This window comes from Pseudoliparis swirei, chromosome 5 (genome assembly GCF_029220125.1).
Source record: "Pseudoliparis swirei isolate HS2019 ecotype Mariana Trench chromosome 5, NWPU_hadal_v1, whole genome shotgun sequence".
NCBI lineage: Eukaryota > Metazoa > Chordata > Actinopteri > Perciformes > Liparidae > Pseudoliparis > Pseudoliparis swirei.
The window spans coordinates 6,902,217-6,908,775 of record NC_079392.1 but is presented as its reverse complement, the minus strand read 5'-3'; positions in this window follow the sequence as shown (position 1 = coordinate 6,908,775).

Here is a 6,559-nt window from a genome sequence, read left to right as displayed (position 1 = left end):
ACATTAAAGGGAAGGCCGACAGAGAAGGCGTGTCTACGGTTGTGACGGCGGCATTAAAACGTGCAATGTGTCGTCTCAAGAGAAAGTTCTGATTAAAGGTTGAGCCTCACACAACGAAGCATCGAGTTCGGCCATCTTCGTTTTTTGCGGAACGCGGTAGAGACGCCGGTTGCGTCTGCTAGCGGCCCGTCAATCACAGTAAGCCTGCTCTAAAGCATCGTTTACAAAATGAACATCGCGAAGACTCGAAACTAGCCATTGAGACCATAAACTCACAATGTTTATGGTCTTTACAATGTTTTCTGAGGTACGGAGGAGTCGCCCCCTGCTGGCCTGTAGAGAGAATGCAAGTAGACCCTTCCGCATCAGCGGAGGCCTCAAACATGCGGGCCTATTTTATTTTTATTTTAAAGCCAAATGCACATATTTCAGAGTCATGTTGCACCATTATACCCAACAGGAAGTGATCTTTAAGGCTATGTGCTGTTTTAAACTCCAGTTTTTCAGCGTTTCCAGGCTGAGTATGTGATGTATCCGCCGCTTGTAGCCACTCCTGGGTTTTCTACTTACTCGTGGCAAAGGGGGCTAACCCCGCAGTTTATCTTGGGCAGTATTTAAAGCAGCGATCAAAGCTGTACAAACCAATTGTCATCACGCGTCTCCGGAGGGAATTTTGAAGTACATTAATGCTCCTTTTTTGGGAAATAATTGTGCCACTCTGTGACTTCATTAGGTCTCCTGGCTGTTTCAAAAGATGTTCTCTCTGGAGGTTGAAAGCCACATCGCCGGCAGACAGCGTCCCAAGGGGGCCGAATGAATAAAAAAAAAGAAAGAAGGGGAGATTATAATGAGATTGAGTTAGCCATGACCAGAATTGGGCTTTTCATTATTCCACTGGCTGAAGAGAGACAAGAGAGAGGGACAAGGCTGACATAAAGAAAATGTGTTGTTGCAGGACCCACACTCGCCATCTGCCACGGGGGTCCAATGGGAGGCAGCCAATGGGTGCTCGTCATCGCCGTGGGTATCAAAGAGGCCTCCTCTCTGGAGATTGCTCCATTAAAACTGCAAATCTAACCCCTGTATGCACAACACAGAGAACCTGCAACACTTGCTCCTGATTTATCACATTCAGACGTGAACACTGGGGAACTTTGGACGGCGTCTTGTTTTTGGTGCGTTTACCGGCCAAAAGAAGGGAAGTTTCGATGAGAAGTTATTTCGTTTGATTACTTTTGTCTTTTTCCCCCCCTTGTGTTTCTCCCACATTCAGTTGCCGTGATCCCGAGATCAGGAGCATTGATCACGACCTGTCCTTCTGCCAGTTGTTCGGCAGTGCCACAGACTGCCTGTGTGAGGAAGGGAAGGAGAGAAACAAATCAATAGCTTTCCATTATCTGGTCGGGCAGTGTCACTGGCCCGTCAATGATCCCGTTACAGCGGCGGTACAAGGGGGTGACACGGGCCCAGCGCTCGATTCGCTGCTGACAAGAGGAAAACATGCTGACAGGCACCGGGAACAAGTTGGAACACAGATTTGCACTTCAAGCAGCCGTCCGAGGAGACGTGTCGTGCAAGGCCACCGCGCGCGGCAAGGGGGTCGAGCTCAGCTGGGATGGGGTGGGAGGCTTGAGTGTGTGTGTGTGTGTGTGTGTTGAGGGGAACATGGGGGGGGGGGGGGTGCCAGCCAGCCTCCTTCTACTGTCTGACAGTCTAGCTCTCTAACACAAACGCTTTTATCCTCCTATAAATTATTCACCTCTGGATACACCAAAGGAAAAAACTCAGTTGCACTGATTGTGGCTGAGGGGAAATTCATATGAAAAAAAAAACCTAAGGCCCAGTCTGCTCGGGCCACTCCTACACACACACACACACACACACAGCACACTGTGTTTGTGTGTGTGTGTGTGTGTGTGTCAATCACCTGCTTTGCGTCGTACAGTGTGCGTAAACACGCTGTGAGGTCATCCGTGGCAAAAGAAGAAAGAAAGAAAATCATTTAAAAAAAGATAATTTTGGGGGGTGGGAGGCTGTTGCGTCATATGACCGTTGCATGGTATTGCATAATCTTTTTTTAAGTGCACTCATTTGGTCCATGACTTCTTGGCAAACAAAGAACACACAGGCGTCTGACCCGCGTCAAGTCAGAGAAAATGAAGGAAGATATCAACTGTCTGTGGAAGGAACAGGAATCGATATATTTGACAAGGATCAAATGTGCTTCAGATGAGCCCTCTTGCCCCCCCCCCCCCCCCCCCACGTCAAACCTCTTTACTTTTGTTTGTCCACGTGTGGCTGATCAGATGCCTCCTGATTGTTGGGATCACATAGCAACAGGATTTAATAGTTTATAGGACAGTGCTCTCGCCCCCCCCCCCTTTGAAGCAGCCATATATAATTATTCAAACAGATGTATGTCAACATGGCTTTCATTCAAGCTCCCATTGTCTGAACTTACAGGCCTTGGGACATCGTGTGACCTCACGCTGCCTGTTAATATACATTCCCTTTTTTTCTCTTCTTCCTCCTCTTTTTATTTTTATTTTACCAATTACACATACATATGTGTACATTCTTCCCTCTTTATGCGGTGCACATCAGTCCATAATGACTGGGGAATTCAGGTTAATATGTTGACAAGCTTTAACAACAGCGGGTCATGTTGCACAACACGCATGGCTGGCTCCGTTCACTCCAGCAGCTGACAGGTCCTAATCACGCGCTGCCCTAAAGGAACTGGGGGGCAAAGGGGGGGCTTTAATCACTGCGTTATGGACCGGCGCGCGAGGGCTTCAAATTGAGACGTAATTAAAGTCAAAGTTGTAATAATTGTTTCGGCTAATTGGGCAGACAAGTGCGTTATGGCTATATGTGGTTAGATTATATAACTGTAATTACATTGGAGTTGAAGGATATATTTGGTTTCTTCTTTAAAAAAAAAAGAAGACACAAAAATAGATATGACAACATGAACATTCATGTTCCAAATGAATAAAAAATAAATAAAAAAGGATCAGTGTTGCTCATATAGCCTGATGCCACAGCGGATGGGTGCATTTTTATGTATATTTATGTATTAAATGTCATTATTTAATGCTCAAAATGCACCCAAAAAAGGATTGTTTTTGTTCACGTTTCAAATAATTAATAATAATAATAACAATAATAAGAATTCTAACTTATATAGCGCTTTTATAAATACACAAAGACGCTTAAATTAAGTAATTTAATTAATTTACGTGGCATTATTACGACGCGTCGCTTGCATCATCATCATCATCATCACCATCATCATCATCATCATCATCGTCGTCGTCGTTGTGTCATTTACAGTAAGGGAGATTAATAATGCAGCCGACAATATGTCCCGGTCTCGACGTGCTCGGTGGAGACGCCGCACCTTTCGGCAACATCATTATTTCCTATTAATTACTCGCGGACCGGATGCCTTTGGAAACGGAGCCGCAGTCGGTGTGACGGGGGAACCGGTCAGGGAGCAGCTGCCCTCCATCCCGCAGGGCTCAGGCTGACCTCCTTTTTTTCCTCTTTTTTTTTTTTTTTACATCACTAAACTGGAGGCTTGACAGGCCGTCGTGTGCAAGCGCGGAGGCTTTATTATTGTTATTTGGATGAGGGGAGAAATGTAAAATATGAGCCTGAAATGACGAGTCAGGCACGATTGCCGGTATAATCGTAAATTGACGAGAAAAACAAACAAACCCAAACAAAACAAATCTTAACGCGTCTGTTCTGGGGCCCGTGTGTCCGTATAGTCATCCATCACCGGACAGCTTTAATAAGGACTCTCATCCACACGGATTCAGTCACATTGTGTCCACCTTGGTACCACTTCCTGTTTCACACAACAACAACAACAAACAACAACAACAACAAATACGATTAACATCATAGTGCTTTAAATCCCGCAATCATTCACACAAAAAGTGGATGTTTACAGTTGTGATTGCATCGGGTGATCACTTAGAGGGGGCGTGAAACGGCTCTGTGGGATTCAAAGAAGTGTTCGCTAACCACCGGGGCCCTGAGCTTCAGGCGCGCTGGCGCCGCGGTGCGGTGTCGCCCCTCGGCCGCCAGGGGGCGCTGCTCATTTCGTCGTGAGAGCCCAGGAGGGGCGAGACGCACAAAGTGGTTACACTGGAACTGATGGCAAACAATGATAATGGCATGAATGGAAAGGGGGCAAAACAAATGTAATGAAACTAATTCGACAAAATAAAAGTCGCGGATTCAGCTTCATCGAAGGCAAAATGTTGCATTTCATTTTTATTTTATTTCCTCTAATTTTCAAGCTGTCTGAGCAGTTTATTGTGATAAAAAACATCATTATTTCATGAATGATGTCTCTCTCACACACACGCGCACAAACACACACATACACACGCACACACACACACACACACACACACACACACACACACACACACGCGCACAAACACACACATACACACGCACACACACACACACTGCAGCCTTCTTCGTCTGCATGTTGAAGGACAGTGTGTATCACTGATGCAGTAATCAAGCTTCCAGAACTCTTATTTTTAAATGTTTGTATTTTATTTACAGGCGATTTCTCTCCGTTTCCATCACTCAGCTATGGCGACTGAAAAGATGAACATGCGTGCCTTGCTCTCAGGACGCATCAGTCGGCAAGAGATGCACATATTGTCTCAACATCACATCAGTAATCAAACAGATCCCAGAAGAAAAAAGAGAGGAACAAAATCCATGCTTTTGACGCATTTGAGGGAGACATTTAATTACAACCGCGGGTGTAACTGAAGAAAGAAAGAAACAATATATAGCAGGCGACAAATGACTATACAGAGCAAATGACAAAACATGAGGGGGAATAACTGACAGATGAAACGACGGAGGATGTGCAGCTAACAGGCAAAACGCGGCGGTACAAAGCCGCGCGCACCTTTGAGAGCAAGAGTTTGTTTTATTGCACTTCTCCCGGGTTGCATCTCTTGTCGATTTGCAGAAGAAGAACAAAAGTGTGTGTGCGTGTGTGTGTTGGGGGGGATAAGTGAACATGCCCTGTTTAAGAAACAAACATGCAGATTAGATGGGATTCTGACAACACACAGCTCAGACTTCATGTCCCACAGCTCACATCTCAACAATATATATATATATATATATATTATTTTTTATTTTCTTTTAAAGAAACCAACTCATTGCGGTAGACAACACTTACCGTCTCTCTGTCTGTAAAATAAGTAAATACAAGTAAATGCAAATAATGAGGTGACGTGGAAATAAATAGAAGAAATTAAGACAAACTGGTACCAAACTCTGGTCCGCTTAAGACCCAATGGGTGGCACCGTGCGTAAAATAACAACAACAAATTGATGGCGCGATAAACATTGACGGATTTGGTGCACAGGTGTTATTATTAGTAGTATTATTTTCTAAAATTAAACGCCCCAAAAGTCTGCGTTCATATTCAGTGACGCGCGGTGGGTTTGGGCGTCGCCAGCAGGAAGCCTCTCTAAAGAAGAAAGCCTCTCACAGGGCGCGTGTACAGCGTTTACTTCAAGTGCACAGGGTTGTCACCTGTTCGGTGCTAGCAGGCTACATGTCACACACACACACACACACACACACACCTACACACACACACACACACATCACACACACGCACACACACACAGAGCCTCATTCACTCACCTTCCACGATGCTCCACCGTGGACTGTTTGCCACGACACGCGCGGGCCTATGCAGCCGAACACATACTTATACAGCCACAGAATACACGCGCGCGCGCACGCACGAGACGCGCACACACACACACACACACACACACACACACACACACACACACACACACACACACACACACACACACACACACACACATAAGCTCATACGGGTGTGATATATATTTGATATTCGGAAAAATGAGCGTTCAAATTCCATAACTCCAATATCATTAATTATGAGGCTTATGTGTGTCATCATCCACGTTAATTTTTTATTTTATTAGTTTTAGAAAAGAAAGCAAACAACAACAACACACACACACACACACATTTTTTAACGTTTATGTTCAATTTGTAGAATGACAACAAAAAAGTTATTTTGCCTTTCTATTACAAATGAATATTTATATATATATATATTTTTATTTTTTTAATAAATAAAAATAACTTTTCAGGTGTCACGTGCACGATTGATTTTCCTTCTTACACACAGCGCCAAACACATACATAAATAATAGATACATACATGAATAACTTAATTGAAATACATTTAAGTTTTTTTTATTTTTATCCTCTTGGGTCTCCGGATTAAAGAGTCTCGTGACAGGTAGCAGAGTTTCGGGCGTAAAAAGTCGTAAAATACAAGTTAAAACCGGTTGCAGGCGCTTTGTTAATCGATACTCAGCGAATCGAACTACTCCGAGAGTCTCGCGGGAGTTTGCGAAGTGAGTGACGGGAAGTTCTGAGAAAGCTGGTGATCGAACGCATACTGCCGCCATGTTTTACCGGCGTCACTCGCGTGGACGTGGACGGGAGCCTCGGACT